This window comes from Symphalangus syndactylus, chromosome 7 (assembly GCF_028878055.3).
Source record: "Symphalangus syndactylus isolate Jambi chromosome 7, NHGRI_mSymSyn1-v2.1_pri, whole genome shotgun sequence".
Classification (NCBI taxonomy): Eukaryota; Metazoa; Chordata; class Mammalia; order Primates; family Hylobatidae; genus Symphalangus; species Symphalangus syndactylus.
Window position 1 is genome coordinate 97,060,095 of NC_072429.2, and position 27,254 is coordinate 97,087,348.

Below are 27,254 nucleotides of genomic sequence, written 5' to 3' on the forward strand. Positions count from 1 at the left end.
ATCTTTTCATATGTATATTGGACATTCAGGGTTCTTCTGTGAATTGTTGGCTTATAGTCTTCATTTTTCTATTGGAATCTTTGTCCTTTAAAATATTGACATACGGAAATTCTTTATATTTTTTGAATATTAATCCTTTTTAACTTGCTTTTTACTTTTCCAGAAGTTTAAAAGTTTAACATTTTCCTTTATGATTTCTGACATTAATGTCTTAGCTCCATACAATAAAAACATTCTCTTGAGCATTTAGGTCCTTAAGCCATCTGAAGTTTATTTTTAATTGTGGTGTGAGGTAGGGCTCTAATGTTTTTGTTTTTGCTTTCCACATAGGAAGCCAACATACTTATTGAATGGTTCAGTTTGTCCACTAATTTATAATGCCTCCTTTATAATAAATTAAGCTCCACTTTATGGTGGATCTATTTCTGGGCTTTCCATTCTGTTTTACTGATCTATCTGTCTATTCCTGCTCCACCTGCCCCCACCTGGCTTCAGCTGAGACTGTCACATAAAACCCATGGCTTTCTATCCTGACTCCCATGTCCAACATCAGCCTCCCCAGTTTTGCCCCACACACATCTACTAGACCTATCTTTCCAAGAGTCATCATTGCCTAATTTATTGCATGCCCACTGTGTGCTAGGCAGCATGCCAACTACACATGCATTATTCATTTGTTTGTCACTGCTCTGTAAGTCAATGCCTATTTTGCCAATCAGGACATCAAGGCTCAGAAATTGAGTAACTTTCCCATGTCACACAGCTAGTAAAAGACAAAGTAGAGACTGGAACTCAGGTCTGTCTCCAAGTGTTGGTGGCTCTCCAGTTCCATTTTCCAGCATTCTCTACCTCTACAATCCTTCCATCTGTAAAATGGGGGATATTCATCCCGCCCTTTCAGGGTTGTTGTAAGAATTGTGTGAGATTAGATATGTGAAAGCATTTAGCACAATGCCTATCCCATAATAAGTATTCAATAATCATCAGCCAAATTTGAACAAGAAGCAGGCAGCAGTTGCTAAAAGTTTTCTTAAAAAGTCAAACCTTACCCCAGCCCATTTATCCTGGCTTTAGAATCCCAGCAGGAGATGAGTGAGTCAGTGGGGGTGAATGACTAGGGATAGAAGTAATCTTTGGATCGCTCCCCCTTCCACTCTTCTTCTGGTTAGAGGCTCCCAAGAGCAACAGGAAGACCAGAATATGGGAAGCTGATGAGGATGGGAAACATTTAGAAATCATACTGAGTCCTTGCTGAACCTCAGAGGCTGCAGGCCAACTGCTGTTCTGAAGTTCTGGACTTGCACAGCAATCCTGACTATTGAATGGCCATCATGACCCAGATTTCACATCTCCAGGCACCGGGGCTGGAGAGGGGTTTCTTCCTCCCTGTTTGGGCTGCCTGGACTAAGGCTATAGCCAGAGTCCCCTTCTCTTTAGTGACTGCCATGTCAACAAGGCAACTGTAGACCTCCCTCAGAGGAGGTAGGTGAAAGAAGACAGCCTTTCTGGGCAACTCTCTGGCTAATGGGAAGCACATTGATGAATGAAGCCGACGGACTTGAAAAATCCAGCACCAGCATGCAGGCTGCCTTTAAGGCTGGAGGATTATGGCCACTTGCAATTTTCTTGCTAATTAAAGTTTTCGTAGGAAAAGCAAACACATATCTACACATGTATGTATGGACTTGCACGCTGATTCTATTTCAGAAGCAGTGGGCTGAATGCTTTGGTTGCTGGCTTTCTTTGACTCCACCACTCACATCTGTGCTGTGTCATTGACAGCTCTGGCCATGGCCCCAGGGCACTCTGCAGGGGTCAGAATAACAGAGAAAAACAGCAGTGGGGAGGACAGCACACTCTCTCCCTTGTTTGACTTGGAACTCCTGCCTGAGTCTTGCAAGATGCAATATGTTGAATTTTAAAAGAGGTGAAAACTACGTCAGTTACTGAGAGAGAAATCTGAAAGGGCTATAGCCTATCTTCCTTTGCTGGGGTCTGGCCTGGGGTATGGAGGCAGGTGCTCACCGCCATGGGAGTCCTCCGAAAACTGACTTACTTGGAGAGGGCAGGACTTCTCGCTGAAACAGTCTCTGCAGTTTCTCAAAACCGGGTGGGGACCCTGGGCCCCCATAACATGCCTACATGGTTAAGAAGAATGAGGGACATCCAACCCGCATTTAAGGTTGCAGAGATTTAAGGAGAAGCTGTTCATTATAGGAGTATAAAGGGGCCCCCATTCCCTGACATGCTAACATGGGAGCACACAGGTTTCCACACAAACCCCTAACACATGGCAGGTGACTTGCATATGCACCCACACCTCCATGGACATGTCCAGGGTTAAGCTAGGTCAAATCTAGGGAATGGCAGCTGTAACCATACCTGTGTCTCCTGCATTCACAAAAGTGTGTCAGAATGAAGGTAAATTCCAGTAATGTAACAGCAAAGGAACTCACAATTATCATGCTTGATTGTTTGTCACAGATGAATTGTGATGGTGCCATCACATCTGATGGTGCCATCTTGGAGGCAGCAGACCTGATTTCCAGCCCTGGTTCTGGCTGTAACTTGGTGACCTTAGGTAGGGCTTCTCAGAACATTGAGCTCTTCATCTGTGAAAGAGTGAGGTTGGGGCTGATGGCCTCAAGGGCACTGGCATCACTAACATTCTCTAGGTCAAGCTCCTATTGTACTTTGCATCACTGGACATGTCTGAGGTCCCTGGAAATGAGGATGTACCAGAATTTCCAACTCTCTCACTATTCCTGCTGGGTCCTGCAACCCTTCTCCAATGGAAGTTTTCTGCTCCCTTGATTGCCAAATATCCTCTTCATCTCCGTCCCTTCCCCCTAATATTCCGTCCTCAGGAAAGGATGTGATAATTGTGTGCCCACGAAGTATCGATTAGTAAAGCAGGAGGAAGAATTATCTTTTAACAGAATGAAGCTTTGAACCAAAGGAGTGAAGCCCTAATTGCATAATTGCAGCTGGTGAGTTGAAGGGGAAGATGTTTGGGAGTTAAGACCCTAACTACATAGATGCCTATCCTATTGCTGAAGCCTAAAACCCCACCATTAGCAACTAAGTTCTTTTACTATTAAGGATCTTCTTCCCACAAAAGCAATGTATTAAGGTTCAGCAGTCATTTAAGGCCTTGGTAGGAAGGAGTTTTTTGGAATTTTTTTGTGTATTTTTAATACGGAGGTTCAGGGGAGGTGAGTGTGAAGGTTGGGCAGAAGCCTAGGTGGTTTAGTAGCTGGAGGATGTAAGATGAATGTCCTGAAGGGGAAAAAAACAAAGGGCAGGCCTGGGATTCCAGAAAATAAGTTTCATGGGCCCTACAATTGTGATGAGGGCCTGCCTTGCACTGGGAACTCCCTTGCAGGGAGGAGGAGGGGCCCAATAAAGAAATCAGAAGGAATTCTAGAATGTTAGAGCAGTGCAGGCCTTGGTGATAAAACAAGAGGCTGTGTTGAGTCACTCCATGGAGACAGGATGTACCCCCACCCAAAATTTTGTTCAAATGTTAAGACTGATGACACCACCCATGCACCAACAGGGTATTAAAAATGTTTATTGCTCACGTAATGAGGTTTTCTAGGGAGAGCAGGGCAAGCTCCCAAGCACATCTGAAATGTGGCTTGGACTTTCATGGTGCCTAGGGGGTGGGGATGGGGTGAGGGTTCCTGAGTGTGGGCAAAGGTTTATGTGTTGTGTGGCTTCAATTCCTGCTAGTGCTAAAGGAAGGTGAGCCCAGGCATTCTCACCCACCTGCACAGATACGGGGCAGAAGGGGTGGGACAGATGGGGGCCTCATAGTCAGACATCAAAAATGGGATTTTTTTTTTTTTTTTTTTTTTTTTACAAGCTAGGAAGGAGCAAGAGATCCAGTTTGTCTCCACGGCCCATCAAGCCTCTGCCTAACACCAGTAGCCCCCGGGAACCCTGGGCCTCCCAGGTCTTTAATGTTTGTTGGGTGGGGGCTGAAGTGACTTCAGCATTCTCAGGCCAGTGGACCAGGAACTTTCATTCTTTTAGGAACTAGAGAGGCCTGTTAAAAATATATCCTAACTCCACAGACCCCCTGACCTCTGCAGTGTGTGTGTGTGTGTGTGTGTGTGTGTGTGTGTATCCTTAGAGAACACTGGCTTTAACGCTGATCACAAGTTTCAGAGACTTGCATAATGAAATGACTGGGCATCTTAATTAGAACAGACTCATCCTATGCCTGAAAAGCTGAAATATGCTAGAGAGGACTGGGTGGTAGCTCCATAGGTAAAACCATCATCTCCCAGCTACTCAGCAAGTGCACATAAATCCAAGGATGAGTAGGAATAAAACCAAGAAGACACAGTGGGGTGTGAGCACAAATGTGTGCCAGCCTTCTGAGCTGGCCTCAGGGGCCACACATCATCCAGGAATGCTGACATTACCTCTCTTGTTCCTGGAACCAGCTCCCCTTTGCATAAGGCTTCAGACCCAGATAAAATGTAAGCTTGTCTACTTAGAGTCACAGTTTTGAAATTGTAAATGGTATCAAGGAGATGAGGTCTTGGGATCCAAACAAGTCAGGTTAAATCCCATCTAGAGGATCTTTGGTTGTTTCCTTTACACCTGAGACTCAGTTTCCTCATCAGAAAAATGCAGATGCTAGGACCATACAAAATATTGTAAAATGTAGGCGTATTATATGTGAAAGACCTTGCTTAGAGTAGACACTTAACACTTACTATATTTTAGGAGAGGAAAGAGATTGGGAGCTCTGGTGGGATCTCAGACCACTGGACCCAGAATGTTCTTAGGATGTTGAAGGTCCCAGAGGAGCATCCAGGACAGAAAAGAAACAAAACTTACTACATTTTTACATGGTTGTTTGTGGCTGCAGGACAAGACTTGATCTTATCATTCATTGCATCCCCAGGGCCCAGCATAAAGCCACGTGTGTAGCAGGTGCTCAATAAACATTTGCCGAACTAGTGAAGTGGTAACTGGTTTATCCATCCTGATCCCATCCAGTAAGGACGAGAAAGAGAAATTAACACATAACAAACACTTGCTATGTGTACTTCCCTGTACATAATATAAGTTCACTCTCACAACACTGAGTTAAGTATTTATGGTCCCATTTTAACAGATGAGGAAAACCGAGGCTCCAAGAGCTTTGAAATAATACTCCTAAGGTTAACTAGCTAGTGAGTGCTGGAGCAGGGCTTTCATTCAAAAGCACATGTTCTTTCTAGGCTGCTGGATCGCAAGTGCGGTAGGAGACAGTACAAGGGCGGCACATCAGAGGGGAGCCAGCAGCAGGAATGTCACTCTGATATTTTCTTCTTCAAACATTCAACTCTCCTCAACAAAAACACTTCCCAGATGCTTCCAGGACCTGGCAAGTCTTCAGTCACAAAGCTAGGGATAGTCCCCGCACCTGCAGGAGAACAGAACTTTACAGGCTCAGCCCTCAAGATTATGCTTTTTAACTTGTCCAAGGGCCACTACTGGAACCTTCATCTCAGTTGCATTGAGGGCTCTAAGGCCATATGAGACAGTACTTTTACCCTATACCAAGTCCTAGGACATAGGACGTGGTGCTGTTATGGCTTGAATTGTCTCTCCCCAAAATGCATGTTGAAGTCTGAACCCCCACTACTGGTGGAAAGTGACCTTATTTGGAACTATGGTCTTTGCAGATCTAATCAAGTTAAGATAAAGTCATATTGAGTGGGATTAGGGTTAGGGGGGTCCTTAACCCGAATATGACTAGTGCCCTTTTAAGATGAGGGAAATGGGGACACAGACACCCACACAGGGAGAACACCATGTGAAGACAGAGGCAGAGGTTGGAGTAATGCAGCTGCAAGGCATGGAATATGAAGGATTGCCAGCTGCCATCAGAAGCTAGGCAAAGGCAAAGAAAGAGTCTAAGACTCTGGGTCTTAGAGGGAGCATGGCCTACTGACACTTTCATTTCAGACTTTTAGCCTCCAGAACTGTGGGAGAATCCATTTCTGTTGCTTTAAGCCACCCAGTTTGCAGTACTTTGTTAAGGAACCCTGGGAAACTAATGCAGAGGGCTCTTCAGGGCAGCCTCCAAGTTCCAGAGCCTTATGCCTCAGCCATCAGCTGGGGAGGCCCGTGGCCTCCAACAGCCAGGACGCCAAAGCTCCCCGGCCCCTCCACCCACTCCTGTGAGACGACGCAGACTTCAGCTCCAAACACAGCTCTGCCCAGTGGGATTTTTTGTTGTTATTGTTCTTAGGCTATTCTACCTGAACACCCAATGGGTTTTTTTTTTTTTTTTATTCCTTAACTCTTGGCTCTGAACATCCTTCATTGACGTGAGAGATAATACAAACAACTTTCTGTTAACATAAGCACCAACATCCTCGCTATTTATCCACTTCTGCATTGTAGGCAGAGGGTCCAGAACATTGGCTCCGCTTCAGTCTGGGGAACAGAGGCTCTCGAGATTTTGTGCCATGCACCAGGAGGAGGCAGAGCAGGATAATGAGAAGAGCATGGGTTGTGAACTCTAACAATTCACAGTCTAGCACTGCTCCCTTCCAGCTGCGTGGCTTTGGGAAAGCGCTTGGTCTCTAAGCCTGGTGTCCTCATTTACAATGTGAGAAAAATAACACCACGCTCTGGGATTATGATGAGAATTGAATGAGATAATGTGCATGAAGTAACTGATAAATATTATCATTCTTACTCTGGTCATAATGGTTGCTATTATTTCTTCTTTATAATTAACTTCCCTGAAATGGAATTTCACCATGAATTAAAGCACTGTAGGAGGGGAAAGACAGAGAGAGTCAGATGAGGGGAAGGAAATTCATTGGGTCTGCCCAGCCTGTATTGTGAGTATCTGAGAACAGCCCCTCCCACCAGAGTTGGTGCTCCATAAATGGCAGTTATTATTCTTGCTTTTTTTGTGATTGCTGTTTATGAGTTTCTGTTTCTGAGCCATATCAGTACCCTTAACGTCTCCTTCTGTGTCCAAGTCAGATGATTGGATCTTTCCCCAATCTCTACTCTCTTGTAACAGGACTCTAGATCCACATTCTTTTCCATGTAAAGTGCATTTCCTCCCACCATGGGCAGAGTGTGCTTTCTACATGACTTGGTTTGGACAATGAAATGTCATCAGTCATGACACTGACTTATGGTCTGGCTTGTTCTTTTATATTCCTGATAATGTCTATTGAACACTGTGTGGGCTGGGCATTGAGCTAAATGTTCTTATTGGATCATCACAACTGTGTAAGGCAGGTACTATTTTCATGCCAGTTTTTAGATTAAAAACTGAGGCCTGGAGAGATAATTAACTTGCCCCAAGTCACACTGTAATGGACCCAGGACTGAACCCAGGCAGTCAGCTTGCCTGACCATGTCGCTTCACCATGCTGCCTCATCACTGGAGGAAGGTGGTAGAAATTCCTTCTGCCCAAAGACACAAAAGGTAATATCTGCTTCTTCTCTTTCCTTTTTTTTTTTTGTGAATGTCTTATATAACTTATCCTGTCATCCTTATAACCACACAGGGGTTTTATAGATGAGGAAACAGGCTCAGAAAACCTAAGTGGCTTGCCGAAGTCACACAACTAGTAAGTAGCAGAGATGGGATTTGATCCCAGATTTTGAATATTGGACTCCAAAACCTATATTCTTTCCATCTTTCCACCATACCACACTGTCTCCTCCCATTGCATATTGCTAATTTATGGAAGCCTCTGTTTTTCTAGATCTGAAATGGAACGATCAGTCTAGAATCTAAAATCTAGATACCCACCCACATTGGAGAAGTGTGAAAAGAGTGGCATTCATGTCAAGCCTTGATCAAGAGTTTATGTGAAGCAAACGTTTGTATTATACTTTAGAAGTGTGATGAAGGGAATGTTTTACAGGTTTTAGAAAGTGCAGAAGGCTGAGGATCAATGAAGATCAAGCACTGGAATGAAAAAGCATCCTAAGAGAAGCGTGGCAGAGATGCAGGCTGTCTGGTCTGAACAACTGAGGGGTGGGTACAGATGAGCTAAGCTGATCTGGCCATGGAAAGAGGCCATCTGTCTAAGCCAACAGTCCAGGTACCAACCACTCATATCTGGTGGCTTTACAGAATGGACAGCCAAGGCCCAGGCATTAGATAGAGTGCCCGAGTTTCCTTCCAACCCATTTATTCTACAAACATTCACCAGATAAGCCAGGCAGTCTGAAACATTAGTTCAAATGTGAACATTGATCTCTGGCAGTAGCTTAGCCCTGAACATGGCAGTGGACTATGTGCACTGTGTACCTGGCTGAACACTTTAGTAAACAGATCCTTCCTGCCCTTGGGTGCAGTCAGTCCTGGAGAGCAAATGTTTCTTCCTCAGGAATTTTGCATGCAGTGTGTGAAAAACATCAGCTAAAATAGATCCAAGGCTGCAACTAAACCTTCTCCCAGAATTTAGCTCTCTACCATGGATGTCTAAAGAACTCAGGATATATTAAGTAAAATAAGTACTGTGTAAACTGTATTTCATGAGAATGCAGGGGAAAATGAAAATAATATCCAGATTTCCTTGTATATACATAAAGATACTCTGGAAGGATACATGAGAAGCTAGAGGGGCTAAAGAAGGTTGGTAGGAATGGGATAAATGGAGGTAGGGGTGGCAGGAAGACCTTATTACATACCTTAAATTTTTTTTATTTTCAAAATTATTAGGCTGGGCATGATGGCCCACACTTGTAATCCCAGCACTTTGGGAGGCCAAGGTGGGAGGATCACTGGAGCCGAGGAGTTCAAAACTAGCCTGGGCAACATAGTGAGACCCCATGTCTACAAAAAAATAAACTATTAGCCAGGCATGGTGGCACATGCCTGTAGTCCCTGCTACTTGGGAGGCTGAGATGGGAGGATTGCCTGAGCCCAGGAGGTTGAGGCTGCAGTGAGCCATTATCATGCCACTGTACTCCAGCCTGAGTGAGAGAGCAAGAAGCAGTTTCAAAAAACAAACAAAAAAAAACCCGACTATACTTAGCTAGTGCAATAAGACAAGAAAAAGAAATGGAAGGCATACAGGTTGGAAAGGAATAGATAAAACTCTCTGTCTTCAGAGATGGCATGAATATCTACCTAGAAAATTCCAAATTATTTAAAAATTGATCGTTTCTTGGAGACCCTTTTGTAGAGTAGAATTTTAACATGTAGATTCACTTAATACTACTATAATCAGGATACCGAACTGTTTCATTGCCCCTAAAAGCCCTGCTGTGCCCTTTCTTTATAGTCACTGCTTCCCCAGGCCTTAATCCCTGGAAACCACTGATCTATTCTCCATTCTAGTAATTTTGTCTTTTCAAGAATGTCATGTCAATGGAATCATGTACTATGTACCCTTTTGCAACTTTTTTTTAACTCAACATAATATCTTTTCATTCATCCAAGTTGTTGCATGTATCAAAAGCCCATTCCTTTTCATTACTGAAAACTTTTCCATTGTATGGATTATGGATGCAACACAGATGTCCTTCTTTCATCTATTGGAGGACATTTGGTTTGTTTCCAGATTGGGACAATTATAAATAAAGGTACTTATTACATGATACTATAAATATTCATGTATAGGTTTTTGTGTATGCATACATTTTTATTTCTCTAGAGTAGATACACAGGGGTGGGGTTATTGGGATGTAAGTATATGTTTAACTTAATGAAAAACTGTGAAACAACTTTTCACTGGGGCTATCTCATTTTGCATTCCCACCAGCAATGTATGAGCATTTTAGTTGTTCTATATCCTTGCCAGCACTTGGTGCTATCAGTATATATTTCTAGAGACATTCTAACAGGGGTTGTAGTGGTACCTTGTAGTGGTTTTAATTTGTATTTCCGTAATGGCTAATTTTATCAAACATCTTTACGTGTGTATTTGTCAATTTTATTTCCACTTTGGCGAAATGTCTGTTAATGTCTTTTGCCCATTTTAAAACTGGGTTGTTTGCTGTCTTACTGTTGAGTTTTGAGAATTCCTTCTATATTCTGGATACAAGTCCTTTGTCAGATACATGATATGCAAATATTTTCTCCTAGTCTGTAGTTTGTCTTTTCATTCTCTTAGCCGTGTCTGTCTCAGAGCACAAGTTTTCAATTTTGATGAAGTCCAACTGATCATTTATAAAAAAGATTATATTTTAATACCATGTCTAAGGGCTCATTGCCAAGCCCAAGGTCACACAGATTTTTTCCTATGTTTCCTTCTCAAAATTTTTTAGTTTATGTATTGCATTTAGATTTATGTTCTGAGTTAAATTTTGCTTAAGGGCTGATGTTTAGATGGAGATTCAGCTTTTGCATATAGATATCCAATTGTTCCATCTACTCTAAAGGGAAGAGAATGTACCTTACTTAACTTCCCTCCCAGTACAAAGATATTTAGAGTTCAATGGAAAACACTTGTCTATAACTTAAGAGTGAAATATCTCTTAAAACATATCCAACATCCAATGGCTTGCAATTAACTTGGGTGAGAGTGTATGATTTGTGAGGAATGGTTGTAACTGGTAGCCAGGAACCTGGGTTAAATATCTCATAACACCATGTTTTATAACATATGACACAATGATCTTCAAACTATTTTGCTTGTCGATTCCTTAATTTTGAAAAATAAACTTTTACCATTGACATGTTTTCCTTCTTTCTTTTGCCAGTCTCACCACACTGGGCTCTTTGGTGTTCCTTGAACATGCTGGGCATGTTCCTTCCCTCTTTCAGGGCCTTGCATTACCTGGAAGACTCTTCTTCCAGATATCTGCTAATGCTCTCATTTTAGACATCAACTTCTCAGTGAGGCCTAGCCTGGCCATGTTAATCAACATAGAAATCAATTCCCCTTAACCTTATCTACCTTCCCCCCCAGCCCCTCTCATCCAATAAGGTGATATGATACTCACCAGCACCCCTTTAGAAAATGCATCAACATTGCTATTTGTTAGGAGTCAGAATCTTATATTAATTCTTTCTCCCCTTGATTTTATATTTGGATTTCACTTCTTCAGCAGAATTTAAATTTTATGTAATTTATTTTATGCATGGAAGTTTTTTTTATTAACTCTGTAATATTTATTTGCAGCCAAATAGAAATTTCAATACATTATTTTTAGTAACCATAAGGTTCCAAATGTTAAACATTTTCTTCTGAATTGAATTATTGAATTATTATTATAATATTAATAGTAAATGTCTAATTAAAGACATATTATAAATTTTCATAATAATTACACTAAAAACATTCATTGAAAATATAAGAAAAAAAACCTCATGCACAATTTCTGTGTACTGTTAAACCATCCAGCATTGTGAGCACTGGAAAAAGTAATTTGGGGCACTTTCCTCTTAAGGGCCAATAGGTTTAAAGGCCCACACCCAACTCTCCCATCCTGAGAGCTGCTTCTTGCTTTCCCAGGCTGGGGCAGTTCCAGCCTCTTGGTGGTAATCAGCAGGGACATGGACTAGGTGTGAGTCTCAGGGACTTCCAGCCTCAGCCACTCCCCTGTAGTCAAGGCTTTGCAGAATGTGGATACTGCAGGCCTCAGGGAAGGAAATGTGTTTCTTTAGCAGCTAGTAAGGTTGAAGCTCCACTGCTCTCTCCTGCCTCTTGTGGGGAAGCCGTGAATGCAGGGACATAAGAGTAGAGCCCGTGCCCCTACCTGCCAGGTGCCCAGTTGACTTCAAGAGTTGTCTCCAGCAGTGCCACATACAATCATATCTCCTTCAGATCCAGAGGAGAGGGGAGGGGAGGAGAAAAAGCAAAACAGTTTCAGAGAGAACACGCGTTTAAGAATGAGTTGTGCTTCACTGAACTAGTTTAGGAAACAATGGATTTAGAGGGCAAGAGGATATGGGGGAACCGAGGACCTGACCCCACAGCCCTATTCACATCTAGCCAAGACATCACCCCGAGGTCTGTTCCTTTGCAAGCATCCACCTTTCTCTACAGTCAAGAGCCGAACAAAGACCTCCAGCACTTGGCTTCTTGAAGAGTTACTTTGTCACCTTTTTGAATGCCTCAGAATACCCTACTTGCCTCTCTTTCTACTAGCTTTACCCTATACGTTTCAGGATCAATGTCATTTGGTGGTTAAAACTTAGGTCTCAGAGTCACACAGATCTGGGCTCATACTGTAACTGTGCTGCTTACTAGCTGTGTGACTTGGGCAAGTTATTTACATTTCCTAAGCTTTGATTTCCACATCACCAGGATGGATGAAAGAGTAGTATTTGGATTGTGAGTATATGAGGAATGTGTGCAAAGCACTTAACATACTGCCTGACACACAGTGTGAATATGTGTGAATAAATGATAGCTGTTTCAATCAACCTTCTCTCCTCCTTCTCTTCCTCCCCGCTTCCTTATCATCATCATGATTATTATTAATTTCAGGCTCCAGTCCCTTCTCTGGCTTGTTTCATATTGGAAGGGCCCAGGATGCAAAAACCACTGATCCAGCATCACCTGCAAATATCTGTCCTGCCTACAAAACACAACTCTCCACACAGCCCCTCCCTCATCACGAAGCATCTCTTCACCAGATGGGCTTTGGCCTCCTTGATCCCCATGGGCCTTTTGCAATCCTTTCAAAGCTCAGAAATTATTAATAGTATGAAAACCCCACTGAGAACCCTGTGGTGTTTGGAGTGGGGAGGAAGCTAGGGCAGGCCTAGGGTCCCAGGAAGCTCCAAGCCTTGGCTGCTGGAGGCATCAAGGATCCCAGGTCTGTGGGTTCACTTGATGTCGGTCTCAGATAATCTGCTTCTCACCTAGCTCAGATAGGGGACTGGGGGAAGCATGGTTTGGGTAAGCCAAGCAATTCAAGGGTTAATATCTAAGGGGTCTCCAGAATCATTAAAGGCTCTGAATTCTCAGTGGCTGAAAAGCTCCTGCAAGGAAAAATAACCTTTATGAAAATATGTTAAACTCAAAAGTTGATTTATTGTACTCCCAACAACGGACTGATCTGTTTGTTTAAGTGCCCTAAGTATAGTGGCTAAAGTTCACAAGCACTATTTGACCTTTACAGAATAATTAGCTTAAAACAATTATTAGCAGGTTTCTTTTCAGGCTCTGTAGTATTAGATAATGCAATCACTCCACTCAAAAACTTTGTTCTTTATTGTTACTTCGAATCAGCCAAATGTTGCAGAAACCTACACCAGGCTCACAAATTGCTCCCACACTGTGCTGGCCATCTTGGTTTGCAATGACCTGTGGTGCAGCTTGGAATCCTCCCCAACCCCACTCCTCCTTCAAGTGCTCAGGGACTGGAGGACCGGACACAGCAGCTCCAGAAGTCACAGGTGCAGGGTCACCCAAAGCACACTCTCCTCCCCAGGATAATCAGACCCTTGAGATCTTTCATTCTTAAAACAAAATTATTATAAAAGGCAACATGTGTTCATTGTAGAAAATTGGAAATACACAGAAAAGCAAAATAGAACTACCATATGATCCAGCAATCCCACTTCTGGGTATTTATACAAAAGAATTGAAATCAGGATCTTGAAGAGATGTTAGAACTCCCATGTTCATTGCAGCACTATCCACAATAGCCAAGATTTGGAAACAACCCAGATGTCCGTAAACAGAGGAATGGATAAAGAAAGTGTGGTCATTACATACAATGTAATGTTGTTCAGCCTTAATAAAGGAGGAAATTTCACAATATGGGACAATACTGATGAATCTTGAGGACATTATGCTAAGAGAAACAAACGAGTCAAAGAATGACAAATAGTGTGTGATTCCACTTGTATGAGGTATCTAAAATAGTCAAATTCATAGAGTCAAAAAATGGTGGTTACCTGAAACTGGGTAGGGTTGGGGGGGGGTGCAGATGTGGAGTTACTAATCAACAGATGTAAATTTTCAGTTAAGCAAGGTGAATAAGCTCTACGGTCCTCTGTACCCACAGTCAACAATAATGTATTGTACACTAAAAAATTTATTACGGGGATAGAAATCATGTTAAGTGTTCTTACCACAATAAAATAAATTTAAAAAAGGAAAAGCAAAAGATAGAAAATACAACTCACAATCTTATTACCCAGAGATAACCACCGATAATACTTTGATGTCATCTACTTATCTTTCTATAAACTTTAAAAAAATCCTCTATTGTAGGACACTCGAGTGATGTTCAATGTCCTGTTAAGCAATTCTTTGCTGAAACTAACATTTTTTCTCACATCTATTATTACCTTAGAATAGATGTTATTTCGAGGAATGCCATTTCTGAGTCAGAGTCTGCACATTTTAAAAACTTTTTATTCAAGTTGGTCTCCAGAAAAATCCTATTTACTCTTCTTTCAGCAATGTATGGATTACCTGTTTTCCTCAGACCCTTACTAGTACCAGAAATTATAACTTTTAAAAAAGGTGATAGTTTAATCCATGAAAAATTTGCATTTCTTTATTAGTAAAGTTGAGCATGCTTTCATGGGATTTTGGGTCCTTTGCATTTCTTCATCTGTAAATTACCTGTTTATGTCTGTTGTTCATGTTCTCATTGGGTATTCTTCATCATTTTCTTGTAGGTCATCTTACAACAAGAAAATCAATCTTCTTTCTATCATATAAGTTCCAAATACTTCCCTCAGGTTGTTGTGTTTATTTTATTTTATTTTATTTTAATTAATTAATTTCTCTCTCTTTTTTTTTTTTTTTTTTGAGATAGTTTTGCTCCTTTTTCCCAGGCTGGAGTACAATGGTGTAATCTCGGCTCACTGCAACCTCCACCTCCCAGGTTCAAGTGATTCTCTTGCCTCAGCCTCCCAAGTAGCTGGGACTACAGATGCCCACCACCATGTCCAGCTAATTTTTGCATTTTTTGTAGAGATGGGGTTTCACCACATTGGCCAGGCTGGTCTCAAACTCCTGACCTCAGGTGATCCGCCTGATTCAGCCTCCCAAAGTGCTGGGATTACAGGTGTGAGCCACCACGTCTGGTCTGTTGTGTGTATTTTAATTTTACCATTTTGTTGACCCACATTTTTACTCCAGGGGCCCTGAGATCTGCATTTCCACCCTGTGATGGGGCTCCTACCACCTCTTTCAATCTTAACTGTGGATTCACTTCACTGATCATTTAATTGATAGCTCTGGATCAATTTCCTTTTCCGTATTTAATCCGGGCATTCAACAAACATATGTGACTCATTTGCCAGTTGCAGACACTTGGGTTAGGGGATAGAGCAGATTAATTCTAGTCCACAATGTCTCCTGTGAGGTTCGAGAGAAAAAGCCCGGTGGGAAACCGCAGGGTTGGGAGTCAGTTCTTAGGGAATGGCTACAGCTCTGTGCTGGGCATTTTGTCTATTGTCCGTCACTTAACTCTCACACCTTTTGAGGTAGGTGTCACTGTCCCCATTTTACAGATGAGTACATGGAAGCTCAAAAAGTTTCAGTCACTTAACCTAAAGTCAACCAGATGGTAAGCAGCAGAACAGGACCCAGCCCAGTGCTTCCTGCCCTCTACACAGGCTCTGGGGATGGTGCTTGCAGCAAACTTGAGGCCAATGAAGGTGAATGAGGTGGCTCATGTAGATGCATGGCTGGATCCTGCCTTTATTTCAAAGTTTGATATTTTGCACATCATAGATTTTTTCATTCATTTTGATTTTTAAAATTATATTGCATTAAAATATTATTTATCTTGAGTGTTGAGTTTTTTGTCACCTCCCCCCACTTAAATTTTGTGCCCAAGAGATTGTTTCATTTACCTCACTCTAAAGGGGAAGGACCTCCATCCTTTTCAAAGAAAAATAGTTGGGGACCTAGGAGGTGGTGGGCTGGGGAGCTGAGTGCAGACTAGGGAAGGAGCCCTGGGTGGAGACGCACTGCCACGGTGACCCTGCTTGGCTCTGTGCAGCAGGCTGGCCTTCTGCACCTCTTGTTTTATCAGTAGCAGACATGCTTCTCCCTGCCTGAGAAGCAGGCCTGGAAAGTGAACCTGGTGCTCCATTTGCCTATTTTTGGAGTTCTTTAGAAGAAAGGTCTTCCACACAAATGCACATGATTTTGACGTTTGCTGATGAGCAGCATTCTAAATTATCGCAGTGTACATAACATTTTGTCTAAAAGGCACACTTCCTTCCCAGCCCAGGGTCCCAGAAGGCAGAGGAGGTCAGAGGAGACATTCCCAGCCCCAGGGTGGTGAGAGAAAAAGGCTTCCTTGTTCTCTCAGGCTGTCTCCTCTGGCCCAGAAACAAGTCTTGCCAGGGGTGGTCTGTGTTCTAAGATTGGAGGCGGGGGGAGCCTGCTTTTTAGCTCTCAGACTTGAGAGACCTGCCCAGGCTGCTCCATGAGGTGGGGTCTGCCTGGTCTCCCCACATTCTAACCAGATTCCCCATCTGAGATACTCCCACTCCCCTGCCTGGAAAGCGGCCTGACAGCTCATCACATTCCTGCCTGCACCGTCCACTCCAGCGGCCACATGACTGAGGGGAAAAGGCAAGAAATCCGATTCCTGAAACTGGGCCCAACTGATAGGGCCGGTTCCTGGAATCCCAGCAGAGAGGCGGCCGGCAGGGGTGGAGACCAGCCTTCCCAGGGCTTGGGCTCTGTCCTGCATGGCAGGGTTTCAAAGTCCAGGCAGGCCGCAGCTGGGCCGCCTGCCTCCCACAGAAAAGGAAAGAAATCCAGGCCCCAAGGTCCCCTCCTTACTCTGGGAACCTTCTCTGTGCCACAGCATGAGGGCTCTGCCTGCTCCTAGCCTCCCCTTAACAGAGCCCATTCTGCCTTGGCTCACAGGTGCCTGTGCTCTTACTTGCTTCGAAGGGTTAGAATCTTGTCAGCAGGGAGTTTGTCTCATTCATCCTTAACAGCAATAACTGCCATTTGCTGAGCAATTTCTACCTGTCTTCTGTGCTCCTTGTCCTGGCAGGTAGGCAATTCTTTTCATTGCCATTCTACAGATCGGGAGGCAAGCTTCAAGAGGTCAAATAACTTGCCCAAAGGCGCCGGTAGGTGGCCAAGTCAAGATTTGAGCCTGTGTTTTATGAAAACCCACGCATTGAATCCTTAAGCCAGGCATTTCAGACATCAAGGCTCACAGGTGTCAGACTAGAAGTATAAATGAGAGACGTGGAACAGGCAGGATCTATTATAGAATAGCAGGTGCATGTCTGTCTGAGGGAGCAGCTGCTCCAACCTTCGAGCTGATTTTGCCTCTTGGGAATACTGGCTCACCGCGGCCAAATGGATTTTTCAAGAATAGCCTGAGATCCACATTTCTAGGTGAAACGTCCTGATTTTAAAATTTGGGTAACTAGTAAAAAATAAAAGCAAAGCAAAGCAAAACAAAACAAACACTATGCGGGCTAAACAACAGAAGTCACTGGGTCAGATATAGCCCATAAGCCAGCAGTTTAAAAATTCTGTACCATATAATTGTACCATGTTGTGCTCTGTGCATATTAGGTGTGTAGTGAATGTTTTTTACTTTAAAGTAAAACCAACCTTACTTCTAGGAACATCTGTATCTACAGGAGGAAAAACGTACAATCTCAGATATTCCCAAGGATGCACAATTTTGAATGATCAGTGCAGATGTTGCCTTCCAGGGCAATAGATGGTCATCAAATGCACATATAGACCAGGCTAGTGTATTAATGAGACGCTCTAAGATGGATTCTCCTCCCACATATCCTTAGAAGAAAGATACATTCACACGTTGCTTGGCCCAGCAAATGAGGCAGGAGAATGGAGAATTAGGGTAACCAAGGGTTAGGGCATAAGCAAAAGAACAGCAGGTGCAGCCAGTTCTAGGCAAGATTAGGCCCCATACAGGCCACATCCTCACTCATGTGATAACAAGACATTTCCACTTTGGCCTCTGATTGGCTGTGGGCCAAGTCTCCACTACCTCTGGTCACAGGCCAATCCTTCATAAGGTGTAACCAACTGGAGGCTTCTGAAGGACACCTAGGGGTGTTACCAAATTCTTTTAGCCTAATAAAAACCCTAAAGACCACTGCGATAGGGGCTCTTGAGCTGCTTGCCCCAGCCTGCTCCCACTTTGTGGAGTGTGCTTTCTTACTCCATTCTTTTGTTGCTTTGTCTTTCATTGCTTCGTTCTTTTGTTGATTTGTTTCTGTGTTTTGTTCAATTATTTATTCAACTCTTTGTTTAACACTCCAAGAACCTGGACAACTCACTGTCAAGACCTTCCATCCAGTAATACAAAGACTTGGCCTCTGTGAACCATCCTCTTTGTCTTCCTACCTCCTACACGGGGAAGTTTCCAAGACTCAGTCCTAAAACTTCAGCAACTCTCTCTGTCTCACCTTCCAGAAAGAAGGGATCTCAGGCCCTTTCATGGATTTGATGATCACCTCTACACCTCATCTAAGCCTAAAGCCAAGTTTTCAATCTTCCTCCCAGAATCAGGGTGCCCACCCTCCTGCTGGCCCCATCTCTGTCACTTACACTATCATTCTTCTGCTTGGGCAGCTCCAGATCCCAGCAACATTCTTGAATCCTTTCTGCTTTCCTCCTTCAATAATCAGCCCCAAACCCTAGCCAATATCTCATTCCACCTCTCATCACGTCATACCTGGGGCATTGCTGTATGCTTTTAACTGGTGTAACTGGATAACATTTGGAAATTAACTGAGTCCCTCCTCCACATTCCTTTCTTTCATCTTATGGCCCTCCCACACAGCAGGCATCTATCCATTGCTTCAAGGGATGGTTGTTAAAGGCAGTCAAGTTCTTGGTTTTTGAATTTCAAAAGCCAGTCATCAGTTTTCTCTCATACCCCTTTTCCCCAGGAGAGAAATATTTCCCAAGCTGGGCACTGGGGAAGGTGTAAAAGGTTTGATGGGTCCCCGAGAAGAAACTCTGTTGTGCCTTCCTCCCACACCTGGGCTGAGCCCTAGATAGATTTGGAGGGTGGGTGGCAGAGGGGTTTGACTGGGGGTGGGGAGAGGGTCATGCATTTCAAAGCAAAGGAAACATGTCCCATTTTCTGTGAAGGAACTCAGCACAGCCCAAGAGCTGAGCAGTAGAAATGGCTACATGGGGTGTCTAGGAAATAAGACTTTAAATGTCCTCCCAGAGTCTCCTCTGGTCCCTAAGTGGTGACAGAGAACAGCCAGATGTCCATAGGTTCACAAGAAAGGCCTGAAAGAACTAAGGGCCAACCGAAGAAAGACCCGGGATGAAAGTGGAGGCCACACACAGCTGCAACCTCCTTGCCTCAATGACTGAGGACCTCCAGGAAGGAGGGCATCTCAGCTGGTGCCTGGATGGGCGAATGATGACCAGGAACCTGACTCCCCTTCGCAGTGCCCCCATCCATCATTGTAGCCCTGCTCCAAGAGCCTGGAATTCAGACACAACTTCAGTGGGCGGGGGGAGATGCGGCAAAGTCTGAACAGACAGAGATTAAATTTGTGCCCCACCCACCCTGTAAAAGAGAAAATATTTAGGAATTGTAGAAAAATCAAGTCACTATTTTTATGGCCTGAGTTTGGGTCCTGAAATTCACCAGTGCTCCTTGCCTCTTCTCCCCGTATTCCAAGTGACTGTGTATTCTGTGGCTGGATTAATCTTCCTCCAGTGCCACTTCATGCTTTCATGGGTTCAAAGAATAATTATTGAACAGTTGCAATGAGCCAAGAGCTGTGTTAGGGGATTAAAACTTTAAATTGAGAGTAATAAGAAAGACGAAAAATAGCATTACACCGAAATGCCATTTTTCAAGCAAAGCTCTGCAAGTTTGACAATATACTGTGTTAGGTAGGCAGTGGGGAAGCAAGCACTCAATATATTGCAATTGGAAATGGAAAATCTTACAACCCCTATAGAGAGAAATGTATCAATATCTACTAAAATGATATATATATTTGCCATTTGAACAAGTCCATCTACTCGCAAGAATCTATAGCAAAGAAATATTGACAAAAGTATGAAGGGATATGTGCACAAGACAATTAATTGCAGCACTAGTTATAATAGCAAAGAATTGAAAGCAACCCAAATGCCTATCAGTAGGAAACTGGTTGAGTAAATGATGGAGTTTATTATTACTAAAATACATAATAGATTACTATGCAGCTATAAAAAGAATGAGAAATATTTCTATATACTACTATGAAGTGATTTTAAGAACATACTATTAAAGGTGGGGAAAGGCAGAGAATACTGTTTATAGGGAAGTATTTTACCTGAGAAAGGTGAGATTATTAGATTATATATACATATTGGTTATATGTTTTATAAATGCAGGATAACAAAAACTAATAATGGTTACATATAAAGGAAGGAGGAAATAAAACCGAAAAGCCAGGGATGCAAGCAAGACTTCCCTCAATGTACCTTGTTTTACAGACTTTTACCTTAAAACTATGTAAATGCGGGCGGGCATGGTGGCTCACGTCTGTAATCCCAGCACTTTGGGAGGCCACAGTGGGTGGATCACCTGAGGTCAGGAGTTCAAGACCAGCCTGGCAAACATGGTGAAACCCCATCTTTAATAAAAATGCAAAAATTAACCAGGTGTGGTGGTGCGCAAGGCTGAGGCAGAATTGCATGAACCTGAGAGGTGGAGGTTACTGTGAGCTGAGATTGTACCACTGCACTCCAGCCTGGGGAACAGGGTGAGACCCTGTCTCAAAAACAAACAAACAAACAAACACAAAATATGTAAATGCTTTACATAATTATAAAACAAAAATTAATTAGGAAAATGCAATTCTTAAAAATGGAAAATAAATAAAACAATTAAGCCTAACTGTGTATTAATTTGGTGACTTACTTACATAGGGAATAATTATTTCAAATGACTTTAAAACAGTAATTTGATTATATAACCCTAGTAAGATATGACATAAGGATTAAAAAAAACTTGCATAGAAATATAAAACTGTTTTTTCAGTTATACTGTTAATAATAATGTTTCTATTGTTATTCTAAAATATATATGTAGTAGAATAAAGCAAATAAGTTATTCACTTTAGGACCAAGGATTTTCAGAATAAGAGCAAATAGATACAAATATAAAGTCACAGAAGCTAAGTAAAAGCCATGTCATTTTAAACTTGAATTGGAAGCCTAAGCATGAGTCCATGATGTATTTTCTCTTTAAAAGAAAAAGTATTTACCTTCTCTGATTAAAAGACCTAGAGACACTGGGCATGGTGGCTTACACCTGTAACCCCAGCACTTTGGGAGGCCAAGGCAGGCGGATCACCTGAGGTCGGGAGTTTGAGACCAGCCTGACCAACATGGAGAAACCCCATCTCTAGTAAAAATACAAAATTAGCCAGGCATGATGGTGCATGCCTGTAATCCCAGCTACTCAGGAGGCTGAGGCAAGAGAATCACTTGAACCTCGGAGGCAGAGGTTGTGGAGATTGTGCCATTGCACTCCAGCCTGGGCAATAAGAGCGAAACTCCATCTCAAAAAAAAAAAAAAAAAAGACCTAGAGACAACAACCTACCTAGTAACAATGAGCACCCCAGGGCCCAGATTGTTGTCTCTAAATACTACTTCCCAGAAAAAGAAACCAGAGCTCTTTGTAAAATGGCCTTTTTTTTTTTTTTTTTTTTTTTTTGTCAGCTACGGAGCAGGAATATTCAAGATAAGTCTGGAAACCAAGAAAGATAGCAAAGACTATGGCAATCATATCATAATGACCCAGAAACCAACTTGAAGGGGTTCCCATTGACCAAAATGGGACAATTTGAGCACTGAAATGGACAGTAACTGCAATGCATTGAAACATATCAAAAATATTAAAATACATGAGTCCATAATAATAATAAAACAAACTAATCAGTTACCTTTGGAATATGCTAGATAACTACTTCAGTATTCTGAAAACTTACAAATAAAGAGAAAGAAATAAGCATCTATTTTACCTTTTCACGTAGCCAAATAGTTGATGTGCAAATGGTCTTTATGGGAGAATTCTAGCCTATAAATGAAGAAAGAGATAGAATTAGGTGTCATCATATTGTAGCCCCCACTGTTATAATGGAACTAGGCAATGATATCAGTGGCTGCTAAAACCCTTAGGTGAATAACCGATGGGAGACTTCATAATGAATGGATCAAGCTGACAATACTTGAACTCAATTATCAATGTTAAGATGACGAAAAGAGAGATGACCAAACATTGCATGTCTTCTAATGTGATGTATTTGGCAGCACACACCACCGCTTATGAAGTATTCTTCTAAAAATGAATCTGAATCTAATCAAGCCCCAAGATCTAACCATGGTTTCCAGGAAATACAAGAGATAAAAGAATATGTAATTGACACTATTGGGATGAAGTCTGTAAAATCCAGAATATTTCAAATAAATTGCAAGAAAAAAAGGGAAGGGAATCCAGAGATTTTAAAAGAAACTTGGAGGACTTACCAACTAAATTCAATTTGTGAACCTTGTTTTGATCTTGATTCAAACATGTCAAAAAATTTTAAAAGACTAGATAATTTGCTGATTGACTAGTTGACAATATTAAGAAATTGTTGTCAAATATTAGCTGATGTCCTTTGCCATTATAATGAAAAATTTACTTTCTGACCTGACATTCAATGTCTTTCACTTGAACAAAAACATTTAATTTAAGTTCTAGATCTGCCACTTACTAATGTTCCTGAGAAAGTCATTGAATGGCTCAGAACCATCTGTGAAGTGGGAACATCATAATATACCACGTTGTTAAGTCATTGTGAAAATATGAGATGATGAATAAGAGAGCACTTTATAAACCATATAAGCCATCTCCCATGACCGAGCTCCATGATTCTCTCAAGCATGGCTGATTGTCTGCCTTTGTTCAAGTGATTTCCCCTTACTCAGAATATTCTCCTCTCTCTTGTCATCCTGTGGATGTCTCACCTTTCCTTCTACCTCCAGCCTGTTTCACTTTCTCCATGAAAACATTTTGAATCACTTCAGCCCACAACAATTTTTTCCCTTTTCTTTTCATAGCCCATATTGTCTGTAATGCTCACTTGGCACTCTGAAATGACATTTCTGGGTAAATTTTCTCCCAACTAAACTGAAGGACTCTTGACAACAGGAACTCTCTGTTCTTTATCTATTCTCCCCTCCACCAGATTCTAGCACAATGCTTAATTACAAGATAGCTAAAGCTTCAAATAAAAAATTATTCAGAACTCTTTAACAGTCACGAAAACACAACTCAGTGTAGCTTAATTGAAGACAAATTAACAAGTTCACATAGTCAAATTACAGGAAGGGCATGGGTGGTGCTAGCCCTGAAGGATGACTGCTACCAGGGAGGACTGGCTGTCCTCTCATTCCCTATGACTGCATGCAGACAACCCTTTACATGTGACAGCAAGCATACCTGTGGACAGCTTCCTGCCACATATCTCCCTGGTTAGCTCCAATTCAAGAGTCCTAGAGAACTCTGATTGGTCTGGCTTGATCTAGTGCCCACCCCCAGACCAACCACCAAAGCCAGGAAGTGAGATGAAGCTTCTATTTGGATTATATGTTAGAGACAGGAAGAGGAATGGTTGCCTCCCCAAATGAGCCAAAGCCACCAGAAGGAGGCAGAAGAGCTGGACAGCTAAACTATGAAGTGTCCATGAGATGGGATACCACTGAGCAGAGGAGGGATGTGATTTGACATGATCTCACTTTCTGCATGAGCCCCCCTTTCCCCATAGCACTGAGTTTTAGAACTGTGGTTAACATATGCCCTTGGAGTACCCTCAGGGCTGATGTAAAATTAGCCAAAATTGGAATACCTTTGCATTTTCAATAAACTGTTTCCAGTCATTTACCATTTCTGTTGCTTTTCCTCCATTCTCAATGTTCCAAGTTTTCATCTGGTGTCATTTTTCATCTGTCTGAAGAACTTCCTTAGCAATTCTTTTTGAGCATGTCCACTGGCAAAAAATTCTTAGTTTTCTTTATTCTGATTCACAGAATGTTTTTATTTTAACCTTCATTCCTGAAGCATATTTTCATTGGATATAGAATTCTGGAATGACAGTTCTTTTCTTTCAGCACTTGAAAAATGTTGTGCCACTTTCTTTTTGCCTCCAGGGTTTCTGATGAGAAGTCCTCAAGCATTGGAATTATACCACTATAAGTAATATGTTGTTTTTCTCTAATTATTTTCAAGATTTTCTCTGTCTTTAGTTTTTAGCCATTTGATTATGAAGTGATTGGGTATGGATTTCTTTGGGTTGATTCTGTTTGGGATTCATTCAATTTCTTGAATCTGTAGGTTTATGTCTTTCACCAAATTTGATAATTTTTCAGGCATTATTTCTTCAAGTTTTTTTTTGTTTTTTGTTTTTTCCAGCAATGCACTTAGTCTCCTTTCTTTCTGGGTCTCCAATGACTTAAATGTCAGACTTTTTGGTGCTGTGTGATAGGTCTCTAAATCTGTATTCACTATGGTTTTTTTCTCTGTTTTTTAGATTAGGTCATGGTTATTTATTTATCCTTAAGTTCATTGACTCTTTCCTCTGTCACTCAGTTTTGCTAGTGAGTCCATCCCATGTGTTTTATTTTGGTTATGATTACATTTCTACATTCTAAAATTTCCATTTTGTTCTCTTTATATTTTCTATTTCCTTGTTAAGGCCTTCTATTCTTTCTGTTCATGTGAAGCAAATTCGCCCTTACTTTTGGATTATTTTTATTATAGCTGCTCTGAACTGTTTGTCAGATAATTCTAACTCTGTGTCATCTAAGCATTGGCATCCATTGACCGCTTTTTCCCATGCAAGTTGAGGTTTGTCTGTTTTTTTTTATGTGCCAAGTAATTTTGAATTGTATCCTGGACATTTTGATTATTAGACTATGAGACTTTGTGTCTTGCTGAAATTCTATGAAGGATGTTGCTATTTTTGTCTTAGCAGGCAATGAACCTGGTTAAGCTCAGGCCTCACTTTCCAACCTGCCTTCTGTGGGCTGTAGTTCCAGTGTCAATTCTGTTCTCAAATTCAAAGTCTTTGCAGTGCTATTCAGTTCTGCCCCTATGTGCTTCCCCTAGTGGCTAGTCTGGGACCTGGGCAATGGTCTATCTGTTAGTGCTTCTCTGCTGTTGGGGATCAGATCCACCCATGTGCAGCTCAGGGATGAGACCTGCAGCTCATAAACACCTTTATGTGGTCAATTCCCATGAGTCTCCTTCTCCATGATCTCTCTGTTACCTGTCCACTCCATGGGGCTCCCCTGTGCAGTTCTCTGGTCAGAAAGCTGGCCTTTGGTCACCCTACTCTGCTGTGCACCTCCCACAACTGTACCCACCTTCAAGTCCAAGCTGGAGGGAAAAAGTAAACTCACCACCAGTTTAATGGTACACCGAATTTGTGTCTTTTTTCCCCAATCTGCCTATTACTATTTGCTCTTCAGCGTCCTTGCATAGTGTCTTGTGCAGTCTTTCCAGGTTTTTAGCTGCATTTCACTGGGAGAGACAGGGTAGAGTGTGCTTACTCCATCTTAACTAGAACTGGGACACAATAGAATGGTTTTAGAGGACATTCTTCAATATGTGCCTCTGAAGATGTGCCTAAAGACTCATCTTAGAACTCAAAGTTAGGTAAAGGTAGTTTCCTGATGAATTTCTACAGATTTATTTTATGAAACTGATAGTTCCCCCTTTTTACCCTGGTTACTGAAAAACTCAGAAAACATGATTTAGTTCACACAATCTAATTGCAGTGTCTGACACACAGGAAGTGTTTAGTAAACATTAGTCATCTCCATACCTGTCTATCTCTCCTCTTATCCCCCAAGAACTAAATGTTATACTCAATAAAAGAAACCTTTCTGAGTCTGTTTTTTTAAAAAAATATAATTTGACTCTTCCCATGCCTTTTATTACTTGACTTTCTCTTGCAGTTCTGTGATAGTCATTTGGGGACTTATTTTCATCCTATTAATCTTTTACACTGCCTCAAATTCTGTTTGGAAGTAGTCAAGTCATAAATGAACAAATAGATGACAAAAACACTATTCATGGAATGCTTCCTATTTCTAAAACTGCTTCTACACCTGTTTCCATATTTCATCCTAAACAATACCCCATATTAGTGAGGAAGAAAGGTAGCATGAGGCCCCTCATCAGAAAAGCCCAGCCCAGGCAGCATTGACTTGGGGATCCTCTGGGCTCCCCTCCCACCGAAACCGAGATGAATTGTTCCCATTTTTATCTTCTGTTGAGTGTTATACCAAGATGAAAAGAAGTTTTGAGAATTTCAGTGTCCTCTGGGACCCCATGCCCTAGGAGCTCCCAGTCTAGGACATTCCCAGCAGGCCCTCTTTTCTCAGACTGCCCCATCAGTGGCTAATGCCTGCCCTTGGGGTCCAGGGACCCCTAGAGAAACTGGAGGCCTGATGTCACTTGAGGAAACATGATACTGGTTTCTACTCCTTCCAATCTGACTTGGAATTAGGACTCATCTCCTGAGTAGGGTCATCGTGTCCACTTGAGGGGGGCTTTCCACTCCTACTCCTGTCCATGAAGCCAAGTACCTCTTGGTGGGTTGGCACTGAAAGGTAGGCACAGAAACCACTTCAGCTGGCACACACAAAAACATCACTATGACCCTTGCCTGTTATTCAGCTATATCCTGGATCCCCCCTTCAGTTCAGAAAGAGAGGCAGAACCTAGCACTCAGATGGGCCTCTCTTCTTCCCTCCCTCCCTCGCTTAGTGACACTCAGGAGACAAAGATTGCAGCCATTAGCTTTGCGCAGTGGCAGTATCGTAGCCAATGAGGTTTATCCGAGGCACGATTATTGCTAATTGAAAAAGATTGCAGCCATTTCCCTCTGAGGGGGAGTTCACCCAAGGGCAACTTACTTGCCTCTGACAGTTCTAGGAAGTGACACTAATATGCAGGAGGCTAGGAAGGAGAGAGCACTCAGGAGGCTTCTTGAAAGGTCCCTTGCCCCCTTCCCAGGTCAACTTTAGCAGTCACACATTCTTGGGGCTTAGTTGAACTTGGACTAAGCTCACTGCCAGGGTACTGGCATGTCTGAACATGGTCAAGGTCTACAGACCAGTACCAGAGTTAGGGATGACTAAGAGTGAGCCTGGGCCTGTCTTTCCAATGTCCTCCGCCCAATTCCTATGGATCGCCACCTCAATTCCAAGGAGAGGCTGTGGAAGGGTACAGATATGGCAACAGTCCTTCACTCCTCCTTGTGTCCATACCCTTTGCAATGTGACTTTAGAGCTCCTCCTATCAAGAGGTGGACTCCTCATCT

At 42.3% G+C, this 27,254-nt stretch overlaps 1 long non-coding RNA gene and 1 other non-coding gene across 2 annotated transcripts; one reads left to right on the forward strand and one right to left on the reverse strand.

Moving 5' to 3' along the window:
- Positions 1–11,695: 11,695 nt before the first annotated feature.
- Positions 11,696–24,068, reverse strand: LOC129486664 (uncharacterized). Its single transcript, XR_008659048.2, has 3 exons — positions 23,811–24,068; positions 21,906–21,961; positions 11,696–11,753 (listed from the first exon to the last, which is right to left on the reverse strand). It is a non-coding gene; the product is annotated as an uncharacterized lncRNA (long non-coding RNA).
- Positions 24,069–26,729: 2,661 nt separating this feature from the next.
- LOC129487141 (U4 spliceosomal RNA) lies at positions 26,730–26,873 on the forward strand. The gene has a single exon (XR_008659246.1). It is a non-coding gene; the product is annotated as a U4 spliceosomal RNA (small nuclear RNA).
- The last annotated feature ends 381 nt before the right edge of the window (positions 26,874–27,254 follow it).